Source organism: Musa acuminata, chromosome BXJ2-2 (assembly GCF_036884655.1).
Source record: "Musa acuminata AAA Group cultivar baxijiao chromosome BXJ2-2, Cavendish_Baxijiao_AAA, whole genome shotgun sequence".
Taxonomy (NCBI): Eukaryota; Viridiplantae; Streptophyta; class Magnoliopsida; order Zingiberales; family Musaceae; genus Musa; species Musa acuminata.
Genome location: NC_088339.1, coordinates 605,001 through 622,396, shown reverse-complemented (window position 1 = coordinate 622,396; position 17,396 = coordinate 605,001). Strand labels below are relative to the sequence as shown.

Genomic DNA, 17,396 nt, shown 5'->3' with positions numbered 1-17,396 from the left:
CAATTGTCAGACTCTTCTGATAATATATAGGTATTGGATACCGATAGTGCTTATCATATATGCAATTCATTGCAGGTTCTGGCAAGGCCTAGGAGACTGGTGAGAGGCGAGATGAACCTCAAGATGGGCAATGGAGCAAAAGTTGCTACAATAGCTATTGGCGCGATCACCCTACATCTGCCTGGTGGAGCTATTATTGCATTAGATGCATATTATTTTATTCCTTCTATTATAAAAAATATTATTTCAATTTCATGACAGTTAGTAGATATAAATTAGTTTTTGAGAAAAATAATTATTTAATATTATTAGATAATGAGATTATCATAAAAGGAATATTGCTTAATGGTTTGTTTATGCTAGACACTACTCCATATATCATGAATGTAAGTGTGTCTAAGAGGAAACGAGATGAGGTGAACAGTGCATACTTATGGCATTGTAGGCTAGGTCACATCCATGAGGGAAGAATTCAAAAATTACTAAAGGATGGATATCTAGATCCATTCGACTATGAGTCATATGCAACTTGTGAGCTTTACCTTCATGGAAAAATGACTAACTCTTCATTTAGTGGAACTAGAGAGAGAGCCACTGAGCTACTGGAACTCATACATAGTGATGTATATGGACCCATGTCAACTCATGTCATTAGTGGTTACTCCTACTTCATTACCTTCACTAATGATTTCTCAAGGTATGGATATGTGTACTTTATGAATTATAAGTTCGAGGCCTTTGAGAAATTCAGAGAGTATAAGAATAAAATGGAGAACCAGACTGGAAAGAGTATCAAGACTCTTTGATCAGATCGAGGAGGTGAGTACTTAAGTATAGAGTTTACCCATTTCCTCAAGGACAATGAGATTTTATCCCAATAGATACCTTCTTATATACCTCAACTCAATAGTGTGTCTGAAAGGAGGAATCGTGTGCTGTTAGATATGGTACGGTCCATGATGAGTTTCGCTAACCTACCCATCTCATTCTAGGGATATGCTATAGAGACCACAACTTACCTTCTGAACAGAGTTCCAACTAAGTCGGTAGTTTCTACACTATATGAGATATGGAAAGGGAAGAAGCCTGATCTTAAGGTTGCTAAGATTTGGGACAGCCCTGCCCACGTTAAAAGACACAACCCCGATAAGTTGGAATCAAGGACGAAGCGGTGCAAGTTCGTGGGATACCCTAAGGAAACTTGTAGGTATTATTTCTATCATCTCGAGGACCAAAAGATCTTTGTAGCTAAGAGAGCAATGTTGCTTGAGAAGGGACACATTCTTGGCAGAGATAGTGGGAGCATGATAGAGTTGAGCAAGGTTGGAGAAACTAGCTCAAGCACCACTCTACAGCCCGAGTCTATTCAGGTACCTAATACACAAGTTCCAACTTTACGTAGGTCTGGCAGAGTATCTCATCCTCCTGAGAGATATATGGGATATATTAAAGGAGAGAATATTGAGGATATTGATCCTCAGACCTGCGAGGAGGCTATTATGAGTATAGACTTTGGGAAGTGGCAAGAAGCCATAAATTCTAAGATGGATTCTATATACTCCAACAAGGTTTGGAACCTAGTTGATGCGCTCGAAGGTATTGTACCCATCAGTTGCAAGTAGATTTTTAAGAAAAAGATCAGAGTAAATGGAAAGGTAGAGACATATAAAGCAAGGCTAGTGGCTAAGGGGTATTAATAAAGGTAAGGTATTGACTATGACGAAACCTTCTCACTTGTAGCAATGCTCAAATCTATCTAAATTCTATTGGCTATTGCAGCACACTATGATTATGAAATCTGGCAGATGGATGTGAAAATCGTATTCCTCAATGGGAACCTTGAGGAGGAGGTGTATATGATACAACCCGAGGGATTCGTATCCAAAGACTGCTCATATAAGATGTGCAGGTTGATGAGATCCATTTATGGACTAAAACAAGCTTCCCAAAGTTGAAACATAAGATTTAATGAGACAATCAGATCTTATGACTTCGTTAAGAACGAAGATGAGCCTTGTGTGTACAAGAAGGTAAGTGGAAGCGCTATCACCTTTTTGGCGTTATATGTGGATGACATCCTGATCATTGGGAATGATGTAGGAATGTAATCCACAGTAAAGGCTTAGTTATCCAAATACTTCTCCATGAAGGACTTAGGGGAAGCATCATATATCTTGGGGATTCGGATCTATAGAGATAGATCCAAGAGGACGCTTAGCTTGTCTGAGTCTAGGTATACATAAGCCATTGTCAAAAGGTTTGGAATAGAAAATTCCAAGAGAGGTCTCATACCAATGAGACATGGAATATCACTTTCTAGGAGTATATCCCCAAAGACTCCTGAAGAAAGGGCGAAAATGGATAGGATACCCTATACATCAGCAATAGGGTCAATCATGTATGTCATGCTATGTACCAGGTCTGATATAGCGCATGCTTTGAGTGTCACGAGTAGGTATCAGGTGGATCCAGGCTTGGAACACTGGAAATGAGTAAAGTGTATCCTTAAGTACTTGAAAAGAACTAAGGATCTTTTACTAGTATATGGAGGTAGTAGCCTCAGGGTTAAAAGCTACATAGACTCGAGTTTTAAGTTTGATGTCGATGATAGCAAGTTGAATTTGGGATATGTGTACACCTTGAATGGAGGAGTAGTGTGCTGGAAAAGTTACAAGCAATATACTACTGCTGACTCGACCACAAAGGCGGAGTACATTGTTGTATCAGAGGTAGCAAAGGAGAGAGTCTGAATGAAGAAGTTCAACATAGATCTGGGAGTCATGCTAGATAGCAAGGAGTCAATTCCCTTATATTGCGATAACTACAGGGCGATTACTCAAATAAGGGAACCCAAGTCTCATCAAAAGTGTGTTGAGGAGGTTCCACCTTATTAGAGAAATCATGACAAAGCCATCCGAGGAGATATAGTAATGGAAAGAGTTCCATCCGAAGATAACATTGCAGATTCATTGACAAAGCCATTGTCTCAAATTGTCTTTGAGCGTCTCAAGGGTCTGATGGGGATCAAAAACATAGATGATTGGCTTTAAGTCAAGTGGGAGATTGCTAGACATAGGTGCCCAACAAGCTAATCACGTGAGTGATGGCACGTGTGACTTAACACACAATCTTTTTGCTTATTATATTTTGACATTTATCACTTTATATTGACTATTGCATTTATGCATTTATATATTATGATGTCCTTGGATCTGTGCAATGGAAATTGAATCATAATGAGATCACGATAATAAGACCGATTTGCCTTTAAACACAGATCCTAAATAATCTCAGTCATAGGTTACTCGAGAAGGATATTGAGATAACTGGACAGACTGGTGTATTGTATACCCGTCCATTTGATGGATGTAGCTGGTCTTATAGCTGCCCGTGCGGGAACACTAGGGATACAGTATAGGTGCTCATTGGAGAATGAGTTCACTGATTGATTCGCTTACGGAATGTTGGATGGTTGATAACGATTTCATAGTCCCAATGATGTATCTGGTCGTTAGACTTGAGACACTAAGGATTTCCTGTATGAGTACTCCATTCTTTGATACCAGACTTATAGGTTTGGATGTCCCAGATCTAGTACAATCGGTCATCGGGAGTGGCAGTCAATCTTACGAGGGCTATTGAGTGTCGATAGAGGATCATCTACTCTCAGTATCATGAGAGGAATATCTCATGTATTCTTGCTCAAACAAATCTCTAGCCAGGGTCATTTGGATTGAGAGAGAAAGAGTTCTCCGGGAGAATCCGATTAGAGCAAGACTTGAGTAGAAACCGTATGAGTTTGAGAGCACCATGCCCAGTATATGGTCTATGGGATATTAGATGGATAAGGGACTATAGGTACATGATAATTGAGGATAGACAGGTCCAATGGATTGGATTCTCCTGTATCATCTAGGGACTGCGACGTAATGGCCTAGTACCTCCATAGTCGATGAGTCGAGTGAATTATTATGGAGATAATAATTCACTAAGCTAGAAGGAGTTCTAACAGGTATGACTCATGACCAACTCGATATTGGGCCTAGAGGGTCACACACATAAGGTAGGCATTACGATGAGTAGAGGTTCGGATATGAGATATCTGTTAGAGCCTCTATCTTCTTGGATATCCAATAAGCCCCTGAATTATTGGATCCCATGGACGAGATCAAATAAAAGCCCATGATAGATTATTGGATAAAGATCTACTAATCAAAGAGACTTGGGTAGGTGAATAAAGATCCAATACCCAATAGGGAAGGATCCATTAGGGTTAAGTTGACAGTGGACCTCTATAAATAGGAGGGATTTAGTGCTTCATAAGCTAGAGATTTTGCTTGCCTCTCCTATTCTCTTCCCTCCCCTCCACCTTAGAGTAGGCCTGGAGTTTTGAGGAGCATCGTCGCAGCCCTACTATATGGATTACCTCTAGAGAGGAGGGCGCTTGACCTCCTTCACCCTCTCCTAGAGATCTGCAATGATTCAGGGATATACGATCTCCCTAGGTAACACAATCTACTCTATATGTAGTTTTAAGTTTCGTGGATTTTTATGCACCAATCTTCATATAATGACAAATAAATCTTTAAGAAATTGGAGATTTTATTTTCTATTCTTCCGCTGCCCATGTGATGTCGTCCCCAAGATTTCCCAACACACCCCTCTTATCCTCCTAATCATAACTTCTCGCAAAGTGGCAACTCCAATAATCGTCCGTCTTAGCATCCTGCCCCACCAAGCCAACAAAGACGGGTCATCTGCCAACTATGTGATAAAATCAAACACTCCACTAAAGTTTGCTGGTCTTATCCCCGCCTCTCTACTCCATCACACTAGCCTTAGACAAATCTCCTAGCTACTCTAACGACTAGCTAGTCCAACTGGATTGTTGACTCTAGCGCCTCCCATCACATCACCGCTGATCTTTATAATTTATCTCTTCTAACACATACATCCATTCCTACTCCACTCCTTTCTTCTCCAATTGATACGGTAATAAGTTCTAAAACACAACCATTATCTTTACCTCCTTCTCGACTGAGTGCCCCTGATGTGTCTCCACTTGACCAGCTTGTGCCATTGACCCTCAACCACTTCTTCCACCAACATAGTCTCCCGATCCTATAATCTCCAACCTGTTGAATCTCGGATTTTGATGATAAAATTAATTGATGGGTTAATTGATCTATTCCATATTATTGAGTTAAGTATGCAGGATTAACTACAATAGCTTGAAGACATAAAGCAAGTCTACCAGAGTCAAGTTCGATGGGTGTTCGAGAGTCTACCGAAAGTCCGAAGATTTGTCGGAGATGCTGCCAGAACTAACCGAGAAGAAATCAGGGACTTGTCGAAGTTTTCGGAAGTCCGCCGAAGAGATCGTCGGAGGTTCGTGGAGATCACCGAGAAGGCTCGGTACTCGCTGAACTCGCCACAAGATCGGGAGCCTACTAGGAATCCACCGGAAGATTATGTTTTCAGTTGCATAGTATGGATGTAATTAGGGTTAGGATTAAGGGATAATCCTATATCCTGGTTATGGGCCAACTGGGCCCGAATATGACTTGGTTTGGGCTAGATCTGAAGTCCAACCAGTGACACGTAAGGTCGGGTAGTGGAACCGCCGGACTAGGCGATGGCACCGCCCAACACCCGAGAGGTCTGGCGGTGGCACCGCCAGTACACTGTCAGTGTTAAACACTGACAGGCGGTGGCACCGCCAGCATTAGGAATCCAAGAGAATTAAAAATTTGGAGCCAAAATTTGAATCCTCTTAGGGTCTATAAATACTCCTCAATTCTCAGTAGAGAACACAACTTTTTGAGAAGCAATAGATTGAGACAAAATCCTTTGTAAAGTTTTTAGCAAGCCTTATTTTCAATTGCTTGAGTGTTCACCTCCTTCCTTTTCGTTGAAAATTTGTAAGAGTATGAACCACTTGTAAAAGTTGTAAGAGGGGTATTTATCCTTTCCCTTTAAAGTGATTTGCTAGTGGAAGTTGGGAGCATCATCAAAGAAGGCTTCGCAAGTGGATGTAGGTCATTTGACCGAACCACTTTAAATTGGTGTGTTCCTTGAATGTATGAGTACTTACCTTTCTGAAATTGTTATTTTCACTACAGGAAGCTTTCGTTTTCATCTTCTCACTTTACTCAAGTTATTATCGAATCGAAATCTCCTCGCATTTACGAATTCGATTTCAAACTTACAAGTTTTAATCCGCTGCACTAATTCACCCCCCCTCCCCTAGTGCCGCTCCGATCCTAACAATTGGTATCAGAGCAAGCTTACTCTCATATTTGGTTTAATACCCAAGAGAGATGACTTACTCCGGCATGCAAGAGGGTCACTCTATTACACGTCCGCCTATGTTCAATGGGTCGGATTACACGTATTGGAAGACTCGTATGAGGATCTTCCTTATTTCCATGGATTTTGAGCTTTGGAATATTATCGAAAATAGATTTCAAAAATCTTCTCTTTCGATGAGTGAATGGGATGAATCGGAGAAGAAGGTTTTTACTTTAAACGCAAAGGCTATGAATGCCTTGTTTTGTGCACTTGACAAAAATAAATTTAATCGCGTTTCGATTTGGATTCGACTTTTGATATTTGGAGAACTCTTGAGGTCACTTATGAAGGCACTAGCCGAGTGAAAGAGTCCAAAATCAACATTCTTGTGCATTCTTACGAACTTTTTCGGATAAAACCAAGTGAGTCCATCGGAGACATGTACACCCGTTTCACGGATGTCATCAATGGACTCAAAGCTCTTGGTAAAGGATTTTCTAACTTTGAACTAGTAACTAAAATTTTAAGATCCCTTCCAAAGAGTTGGGATCTAAAAGTTATGGCTATTCAAGAGGCCAAGGACCTTAAAATATTTCCTCTCGAAGAACTTATTGGTTCTCTTATGACCTACGAAATGACATGCCATGCTCATAAAGAGCTCGAGAACCCCCTTCCAAAGAACAGGAAGGATATGACACTTAGAACACAATAAAACTACTTGAAAGGAACATCAAGTGATGAGGATAGTGACAATGACATTGCACTTTTAACTCAAAATTTTAAAAAATTTATAAGAAAGAATAAATTTAAAAATGATACCAAAAACAAACTTGAACATAAAAATGACCAAATAATATGCTACGAATGCAAGAAGCCGGGGCACTTCAAAAATGAATACTCCCAAGCCAAGAAGAAGCAACCGAAGAAGAAGAAAGCTTTGAAAGCGACTTAGGATAACTCAAGTAATTCCGAGAATGAAGAAGCTAACAACAAAGAGGAGACAAACTTCACGCTAATGGCTTTAGGAGGAGAGGTATGTGATTTAATTAATTAAGATTTATCTTTCGATGAACTTTCTATCACTTTTTATGAATTATTTGATGAGTGTAGAACTATTAGTAAGAAGTTCAATCTATTAAAGAAAGAGCATGCCTTACTATAAAATAAGCTTGATAATCTTCAAACTCCTCCATGCTCTAAGTGTGAACACTTAGAAGTAATAAAAAATGAGAATTTGCTACTTAAAGAGACCTTAAACAAGTTTAAGGTCAGTAGTAAAGGCTTGGACATAATCCTTGCAAACAAGGGTCACGTCGCAAATAGAAGTGGAATTGGTTTTATGAGAGGATCTCACCAAAATCCTACCACCTTCATTAAAGGACCCACATTACATGTTTCACCTCATTTGAAATATAACTTTTGTTGTAAATCCGGACATGTTGTTTACAAATATCTATTTAAGAAAATTAGCCCACATAAGTTGATATGGGTTCCTAAAGGAACTATAAATAATTCAATAATGAATAACAAAATTAGTAGATCAATTTTTGAGGCACTCAAAATTAAATGGGTACCTAAAAACCATCCTCTTTTGTAGACAAACTCACAAGCTAGGAGCAAGAGATGGTATCTTGATAGTAGATGCCCAAGGCACATGACCGGAGATCCATCTCATTTCTCTATGCTCACTAGCAAAGAAGAAGGGTATGTCACCTTCAAAGACAACAACAAAGGTAAAATTATTGGCAAGGGAACCATAGGTAACAAATCAAGTTTTTCAATTGATGATATGTTGCTAGTTGATGGATTGAAACATAATCTCTTAAGCATTAGTCAATTATGCGATAAAGGTTATATCGTTAGATTTGAATCCAATGTGTGTATTATTGAAAAACCAAATATTAACATATCAATGATTGCCTTAAAATAAAATAATGTCTACACCATCAACCTTGATGAACTTAATAATGAAATGTGCTTTTCCGTTTTAAATGATGATGCTTGGCTTTAGCATAGGAGATTTGGCCATGCAAGTATGAAACTAATATCTAAGATTTCATCTAGAGAGCTAGTACGAGGGATTCCCAATATGAAGTTTGTTAAGGACAAAGTGTGTGATGCTTGTCAACTAGGAAAACAAATAAAAACTAGTTTCAAACCAAAAAATCAAATTAGCACCACTAAACCATTGCAATTGATCCATTTAGACTTATTTGGACCAATTGACACAACGAGTCTAGGAGAAAGCAAATATGCCTTCGTAATTGTAGATGACTACAGTAGATACACTTGGACCTATTTCTTGGCTCATAAAAGTGACTATTTCAAATGTTTTTCTAAATTTTGTAAACTTACTCAAAATGAAAAAGGCTTCATGATTTCATCAATTCGGACTGATCACGATGGCGAATTTTAAAACCGTGACTTCCAAAGTTTTTGTGAATCTAATGGATATAATCATAACTTCTCCACTCTGAGAAATCCTCAATAAAATGGGATAGTTGAAAGAAAAAATACACTTTCAACTTCGTTATAGGAGAAGGATGCAAGAGACGTTGAGATTCCTAACATAAGATAGGAGGTCTTTGAATTAATGATGCGGTAAGTGTAGTTCCTTCTTCTGGTCGTGATATTGAAGGTTCTGATGTCTGACATTATTTGGCTGTTCATTTGCAGATTCATATACACAGGATCGGTTGAGATCACTAATGATATCACGTAAGATCTTCTACAAGCTGCGGATCAGTATCTTCTTGAGGGTCTTAAACAGCTACGTGAATATGCCATTGCACAAGTGGGTAGAAACTATATTGTCTTTTCTTTTTCCCATTCTCAAAAGCTTCACTAGTTGTAATAAAATTTAGCCTGAAGTCCTAAGATGCATTGAGCATGCTTCATTGTGCAGGAAGTTTGCATAGACAATGTCTCCAGCATGTACGAATTGTTAGAGGCATTCCATGCCATGTCCCTGAGGCACACTTGTGTCATATTTATTTTAGAGCAATTCGAGAAAATCAACTCGTCCAAGGTGCTCTCTCATCAAATCTATCTCTCTTTTTTACTTCACTCTCTTGAACTCCCAAGTATATTTAGTGTTGATTACCTCGCGTTCTCATTTGCTGATTCTGCCTTGATGAACTTCCGCAGGCATTCCCATCTAATCCAGCGAATAACTCCAGAGATCCGCAACTAATTTGGTAAAGCTTTGAGGCCGAAACTGAGAAAATCCTTTAACTAACTGTTCCTTTTTGACAGCATCTTCTCTAACTCATGCTGCTGTTGTTGGAGGCTTGTACAGTTGGAGCCATTCTGCACCAAACATCTATTTCCGAAGGGGGTTCTTTATGCCCATATCTTAGTTTGTTCCGATCTTCTCAAGAGCATTATTTGTTCTTATCATTTATTTTGATACCCGACATGTTTACTCCCTATTTTGACAATTTTTACTATTTTATAGACTTGATATTAGTTATTTGAATTCGTTTGTAACTTCCAAAGCTGGAATAATAGATTCAGATTGGATGTTTAAATTCATTCAAAATTCTAAATATGTAATTTAGATGCAATTCGATCATTTTTCCGAGTCCTAAGTTGAATTGTTTGTTCTTCTATCTCAATTGTCTTGTATTTCTTAACAGTGGCTTATTAGTTGCTGATACTATAAATTTTTATTCATCTAACAAATTTAACATGATGTAGGCATTCTTCTCGCTATTGAAATCCGACAATATCATATCAAGAAGATTTCTGGAGAGAATACATTTCCTTCCATGATGTGTGTGTTTAATATTTTGCATATCAGTTGACAATCCAGAATTTTTTTGGCCATTGTCAAATGCTTCAAACTTGGAATTCTTTATCGATTCAGTGATAATTGAAGTGATGGTTCTGATTAAAGGTTTTGTATAGTATCAGTGCACAGCTGTGGTTGGGATTCAGTGATGGATTGACTTGTAGCTTTGTTGGGATTGTTGACTTTGTTATTTGTTGTTGTTGTTGTGGACTTCACTCAGAAAACATGTTTCCAAACGATGATTGGTCAAATTTGCTGCGTTGCCTCTGATACCAATCAGAACTCGTTGATATCATATGATCACTCTTTCTCTTTGAACATGATGTAACATTGATACCATTTCTTATAGACACCATCATATTAAGGAAACAACAAAACATGGGATGAAAATTGAACTTTGTCATTGTCAATATTTACAAGAACAAAAATTTTCTTTCCCTTCCATTGTTATGATATACATGAACAAACATCATTTTCCGTATAAGCTTTCATTCAAGCAAGCTATAACTCCAACCACGAGGTCATGGTCGAATCAATTGGGGTGTCATTGGACATTATTATCTATGTTGTCCGTCTGCTCACACCAAACAATGTCGATCGATGATGACAACGACGAAGCCGCTGCGATCGTGGTTGAATCAGTGCTGGTGCCATACATCAACGAGGCTTGCAGCGGGCATTGTCCCAGCGAGGTCCCCGGGATCATGGTCGAGGCAGTGAAGGTGAAGGTGTCATCAGACATCAAGAAGTCATGGACCTGTTCCAGGCTCGTGAAGAAGTCGGTGCTATACATCTGCTCACACGCAACCATGTCTATCGACGACGATGAGGAGGGAATCTCTGCGACCGTGGTCGAATCAATCCGAGTGTCATCGGGCATCAAGAGAAGATCGACAAGGCCTGACGGCGAGGCCTTCGGGATGGTAGTCGAGGCTGTGTCGGTGTCATCCGAGATCAGGATGGCTTCAACCTCTCTGGTGCAGTTCTGATCGACCCACGACGAAGCCAAGAATGCTTCGAGTTCTTCCGCACTTATCACGAGCTCACCTCCATCAACGTCCGTTGATGATGTAGCGGCGGCTGGGACTCCGGCTTCGTTCGGTGCAACGGAGACGACCGAGGAAAGATGACTCTCCGGGGGTGGATGTTGGACAACCACGGTTGGAGGTGGTGAGACGACGAAGGCTTCAACCTCTATGGTGATGAAAGCATCGTCGGTGCAGTTCTGATCGACCGACGACGAAGACGAAGCCAAGAATGCTTCGAGTTCTTCCGCACTTATCACGAGCTCACCTCCACCAACGTCCGTCGATGATGGAGAGGCGGCTGGGACTCCGGCTTCGTTCAGTGCAACGGAGACGACCGAGGAAAGATGACTCTCCGGGGGTGGATGTTGGACAATCGCGGTTGGAGGTGGTGAGACGTCGGACTGCAATGTTGTGCTGGAATGTGCAACCAACCCCCAGCATGGCTTCTTTGAGAGAGTCGATGCTTTTGCTGAGAGAGTAGAAGATTCCTCTCTATTTCTCTTCCGCCCAATGAAGCTGTCACCGGTGACCGTGTCTGTCGCGGCCTCCGTGAAGGTGGACTCAACCATTTTGATGGTGGTGCCGCCGGAGATGGCCTGATGCGAGCTTCTCTTAACGTGACAGAGAACTTGTCTCTCGAATCCGGAAGAACTCATCTCGAATTCGTACATTGTCCACCCCGAGTTCTTCCGACGGCCATCGTTGAAGGATAGGCAGCTCTTTCGCCCCACCACCATCTCGCGCCCGCCGACGATGGACTTCACGGGTTCTTGCTTTTTGTACAGAGTCCATGAACCGCTGCCGGCCTTTCTATCCACGCGCGAGCCGCCGTTGTTCTTAGGCTTCCGCTCCGCAAAGAAATAGTCTTCATGCCGATCGCTGCCGAGAAGATTCCACGGCTCGGTGCCGTAGACGTCGGCGAAGGCGACAGCGCGGCCAGGGAGGGGTGCGCCGGCGATCCAGTTTGCGAGGTAGTCAACCACGAGTTCCTCCGCCATGGGAAGGAACCTGTACATGCTCGGTACGAGGTCGACGGGCTCCATGGACGACTATTTCTGGTGAGGAGACGAGAGGAAATGAACGAGGAGAAGAGAAGGGAGCAGAGGCGAGGCGAGAGGAATTGAACGAGGAGACGAGAAGGGAGCAGAGGAGGGGCGAGAGGCGAGAGGCAAGAGACAAGGGGAGAGAAGTCAGAGTGAGAATGGGAGAGGAGAGAGAGATATATATAGTGGGACCGTGGTCGGACAGAGCGATTCTTGAATCGAATCCAATTGGTTAATCTTAATTTGGATTCTCAAGCCCCCAAATTAATTAGATTAATAAGATTTTAGAGTCGTATTATATATTTAATTAGAAATTAACTTTCGCACGTGCTCATCTTATTTGTGTCTCCAAGATCACCGAGCCCATCGCCCCGTTCGATCTGTCTCGGCTCGGGAACGAAGGTGCGCATTTGGTTCGAAACGCCTCATCTTTCAACGAAATGCAAAGATTTTAGGGCTGATTTTAAGTTTTCTTCGATCGATTTCAGGTTGGTTCGATGATCGCGAAGACGGGGGAGGTATGTGCGCTGCTTCTTCTAGCGGTGCCTCGTGGTTTGAGGGTGGGAGCTGACGGAACCAATCATGGGTACGAGGAGGGTGATCGTGTGCCCCTCCCTGTATGCTAACAAGGTCCGTACCATGGTGATTTCCTTCCATTCCATTCCATTCTTTTCTTGCCACATTGTCGCTTTGGGCTTTATTCTTATTTAGGTTCATATTTGGTGTAGCAACATGTGAGTAGCTTGAAGAAGCCATATAGTAAATGGAAGTGATTTGTATTTTATAATTAGATCGGGGTTGCTTTGACAATTTCTTATAAGCAGAGTTGATCTTTTTAGATGGTAAATTATATATCCTTGCAAAAGCTTGAAGAAGCCATATCGTAAAGGATGGAGTTTTAGTGTTCAATCTGGTGAATAAGATTGATTTCATAAAGACCATAGGAAGCATGCGTCTGTATAAAATCGTGCAATACACTAGAGATGCATGTTTTGGAAATCTATACATATGATGGATCAAAGACATGGTTAAAAATCTAGTGAGCTTCAGAGACAATCTTCCAACACTCTAGATGCCTGGAAAACAAACTTGTATGGATCTATATAACTCTTTGCCTCACCCTCAAAGCTATACATTACCTTTAACATGGAGAGCTTATTTTGAACCTGCTTCAAAAATCCATTTGATAATGCTTCACTGTCTATTATCAGTTCTTCTACTTATGTACCTGTTGGTAGATCTCATGCGCTCCTAAGCTAGTTTTGGTTCTTGTAAGTAATACAATTTCTGATGTACTCTAAAAGAACTCTGATAACATTCAGTGGTCCAATTCCAAGTTGCATATCTGTATGCATAAGAGAAACTCGAATTTAGATTCTTTTCATCAATTTATATTTCATTGGGATCATAATTATAGTTGGAGCATCCATCATCATTCAATTTTAAACTTTGGTATCCAATGAAAAATAGAGACATAATTTCATTTATGTTATATCTATGAAAAAAATATATAAAAATTGGTATCTTAATTTTTTCAGATACAGCTAGGCTTAAACTCTTCAAAATGTTTGTGAATAATTGCTACAGTGAGCAAGAAAAATCATAACGCCTGAAATTAGTGGCCCTAAAGTAATAAATATAATTGCTAAAATCTGCTATCTATTTCCCTCAGTTGATGTTCATGTTATGTGTGCATGTGTGCACACATGAGAAGAAACAACTTTTCCTAAATGATACTCTATTGCACACTTATGTTTGGACGGGAAAGAAAAACATGTCTCAGAAGAGGAAAAGATAAATAAAAAAAAGAAGTCTTGGTCTTCTGCTCCCCATTTTGCCGCCCGCGCCAAGATCCGCAAGACCGCCCAGAAGCTCCTCCTCAACCATGTTTGTCTCTCTCTCTCTCTCTTTATCTCCCTCCGTCCTCTTTTCAGTTGTCTGATTGTATGCATTGACTTATATAGCTCACGGCGAAGAGGCTTGAAGAATTGGCAGCCGAGATCAAGAAGCAGAAGGAAGGATCAAAGGAGAAGCAGATTACGGACGAGGACACAAAGGGGAAAAAGGTGTTGGATTCGAATGATGAAATTGGGGCTGAAGGAAGCAGCGTTCTACCTCGTGGTGATATGGAATCAGGGGTTTCTTCCCAGGAAAACCAAGATGAGCTGTGAGCAACGTCATGTCCATAGTTTTCGCTCTTTTTCTTTCTCCGTCATGACCCAAAACAATCCTTTTACTATGTTACTACTGTCTAATACATTGTTCTCTCTCATCAAGATTGGCTGCATCCCTTGCTGCGGAGGAAGAGATGGAGATCAATAAGAATGTGCTTACATCCGAGGGTGGTCTGGATGAAGCGGAGGATGACAAAGATGAGAATGAAGAAATGATTTTTGTGAGTTCGTTTAGACGTCTAGTCATATTTTTTCTCTATATTTTTTGTAGATGAAGTAAACGTTGCTAGTTTCTTTTTTGTTTCTTTTTGCATCAAATTGCATTCTCTGGTGGCAATATAAATTCTAGAATTTGCCCAGATAGAAACTGATTTAAAATGAACGAATGACCATTACATCCCACATGAACGCATTCATGATTACATGAACATGAATGTGTAAATAATCACTGACTCACGCAATGCTGGAATGTTGATCTAACTTATGAGTATTATCATTTATCTTCTTACTTTCTTACATGTTTATTAGTTAAATGACACCAATATGGTACGTGTTGCAACACTTATTTATTTTGGCTGGTAGTGCTATTATTGCTACTAAGATGACTGAAGATCCTATGAATCAAGATTATTTTGTAGGTTCAAAATGCTATCAAAAAGGCTAACATGGTTTCTGTTTGAGTAAAGCTATCCTTGAGGTTCAGCTTTATCACCGAATGGGATTTTCTTTATATATGCAATTTGGTAACTATACATATACATATACATATATCAAAATCCATTAGTTATATAACATATTTAAGCTATTAATAAATATAATACATCTCCAGGTCAACAAAAATGATCAGTACACCTGCTTAAAGTTTCTGTGTTATGCTATTTAGTAAACTAGAGTGCTTTTGTCTCCTTTGGAAAAATCATTTAAGGGAATATTAAATATTTTAAGGGAATATTTTGAAGATAACACAGAAACTTTTGAAGATAACTAATTATTTTAATTCATGAATGTTAAATATTTTAAGGGAATATTTTGTAAATAATAGTTATATTGATATTAGAAGCATAATGAGGAGAATGCATGAAATATTGTAAATATTACTAAAATGAAAAGTTTTGGTACCTGCAACATGTTTATTTAACCGGAGGGGGAGGTTTAAATGGATACTGATTATTAGTTATGCAGCTCTTTTTTAACTTCTGCATACTGCTGAGGTTTGAAGGAAATTTTTTTTAACATATATACAAGCGGCCATGATTATTGTGATACTGTTGCTTATGGAATGTATACAACAGGAACACTAGTGTGGTAACTGGTAAGCTAGGGATGTTAGTAGTTGAGATCAGTTTGAGGGGGAATTCTAGATTTTCTACTTGTGGTTCGTTAAGATTTTACCTTGCCCACCCATGTTTTTTAAATTGACAAATGACCTGCTCGTACATCACTCGGTTAGACACTTGGCCTTCCCATTCTTCATCTCTTTTTTAAAATTAATATTGTGATAAAAAGATCTTACCAGTTAATTTTATCTTATGTCGCGGTACCATGATAGTGTAAAAAATAGTTGCATGAATAGATGAATTATATTCATCGATAGTTCGCCATCTTCGCATTGATAGTGATAATATGAGATGACCTAATTAAGGCACCGATGGATCTTATTATCCAAATAAGCATGTTTCGTTTTACCATGATTTACTGTGCAATATGGGTGGTACATACTAGTCCATTAGGGAATTGGTATGAGTAATATACATCAGTTTGTTGCTACGTCTCATCATACCCCATGTGTTAGTACATCGGTACGGTATGGTACGTATTAGTAAGGTGAACCATGCAAATAAGCACCACATATGTGTCACAAATGTTATGGTTTTATTATCATATGTATACTTTACCTTCTTGAAGTTATCGGGCTGCTTATTTGATGAATTTACCATTTAGGAGAACTTTGCTATATGAGTTACTTTACTAATAAAATTAGTTCATAAGCTGTTATATTCTTTGTAGTCCATAATGCTTGAGATTAATTGGTAATTGCAGCCAATGGATAACATCCATATAGATCCTGCAGTTCTAGCCTCTTGCCTCCATCAATGCAATTGGATCTTCTTGTTCAGGTATATGATATTTGATATAATTATTAGATCTTTTGAGTGAACGAATTTTGTTTAGACCAATTTTTAGTATTTCCTCCAATTTGAGGATATCCTTTTGCTTATGTAGATGAGGGAGAGCATCATGGCTGAGAACAGGCAGAAATATCAGAAAATTAAAAAGGTATGGAACTCTTAAAAGATTTTTTTTTTAAATGAACCTTTTATTGCCTAATATTCATGTTTTATGTTACCACTTAGCCTGTGAATGCTATTTTTTTTGTAAAATTGTTATATTATTAACTATATATTTAACTCTTTTTGATGCAATGAATTTCTTTTAATACGGTTGTTTAGAAAATAATTTGCAATATGTGATTTCTGCATCGTTGAATATTTTGTATGGATTTTTTGAAAAAAAAATTATTAGAAAATTTCATCGTTCTCTTGAAACTGGGTTTAAACTCACTAACTCTTTTGAAGTAAGTTGTATCTTCATGTTTCCATAGATTGTTCTTTTTAAGCCTAATAAGGTCTTGTTGTTCAGTTCAAGATTGTTAAGACTTAAGATGATTGGATTCATGTTCATTTAAACTAAGGGTTTGAATTTTTTACTTGCCTACTTGGATATGTTTTCAATAATCTTAGATCAAGTTCTGGGACTTCATAGCACAAGTGCCTTTATCTTGTCCATGTATAAGAGTTTCAAACTGAAGATAATAGAGATACTGAAGGAGTAACAAAAGAATGAGAGTGAGACAATAAAAAACATGCAAACTTAAAACACATCATTTTTAGGCACAGTATCCTATTCTGTATCCAAATTTATGCAGTCCTTATTCATTTATTTTCTGAAATTAGTATTATAGTTAATAAGTACAGGGCTAGAGCAAGTATAATATCTCAAAGTTACTCATCACTATTTCTATTCGGTTTTGTTCTATTTATAGCAATTAATATTCTTGATAAATTCT

The 17,396-nt window shown here is 39.0% G+C and overlaps 1 protein-coding gene and 1 long non-coding RNA gene across 5 annotated transcripts in view; both read left to right on the top strand.

The window, feature by feature from the left end:
- The first annotated feature begins 8,966 nt into the window (after window positions 1-8,966).
- LOC135604878 (uncharacterized) lies at window positions 8,967-9,712 on the top strand. Its single transcript, XR_010484256.1, has 3 exons — window positions 8,967-9,085; window positions 9,197-9,319; window positions 9,439-9,712. It is a non-coding gene; the product is annotated as an uncharacterized LOC135604878 (long non-coding RNA).
- A 2,800-nt stretch (window positions 9,713-12,512) lies between these two features.
- The window catches only part of LOC104000781 (ARM REPEAT PROTEIN INTERACTING WITH ABF2-like), a 15,153-nt gene continuing 10,269 nt past the window's right edge, over window positions 12,513-17,396 (top strand). For 3 of the 4 annotated variants that reach the window (XR_010484312.1, XR_010484311.1, XM_065094802.1), the window contains exons 1-7: window positions 12,513-12,557; window positions 12,644-12,785; window positions 13,828-14,042; window positions 14,120-14,322; window positions 14,433-14,550; window positions 16,370-16,446; window positions 16,553-16,606. The gene's annotated coding sequence lies outside the window, so the exon portion shown is untranslated. The remainder of the gene's footprint in view (window positions 12,558-12,643; window positions 12,786-13,827; window positions 14,043-14,119; window positions 14,323-14,432; window positions 14,551-16,369; window positions 16,447-16,552; window positions 16,607-17,396) is intronic. The other variant, XR_010484313.1, reaches the window with a different exon arrangement.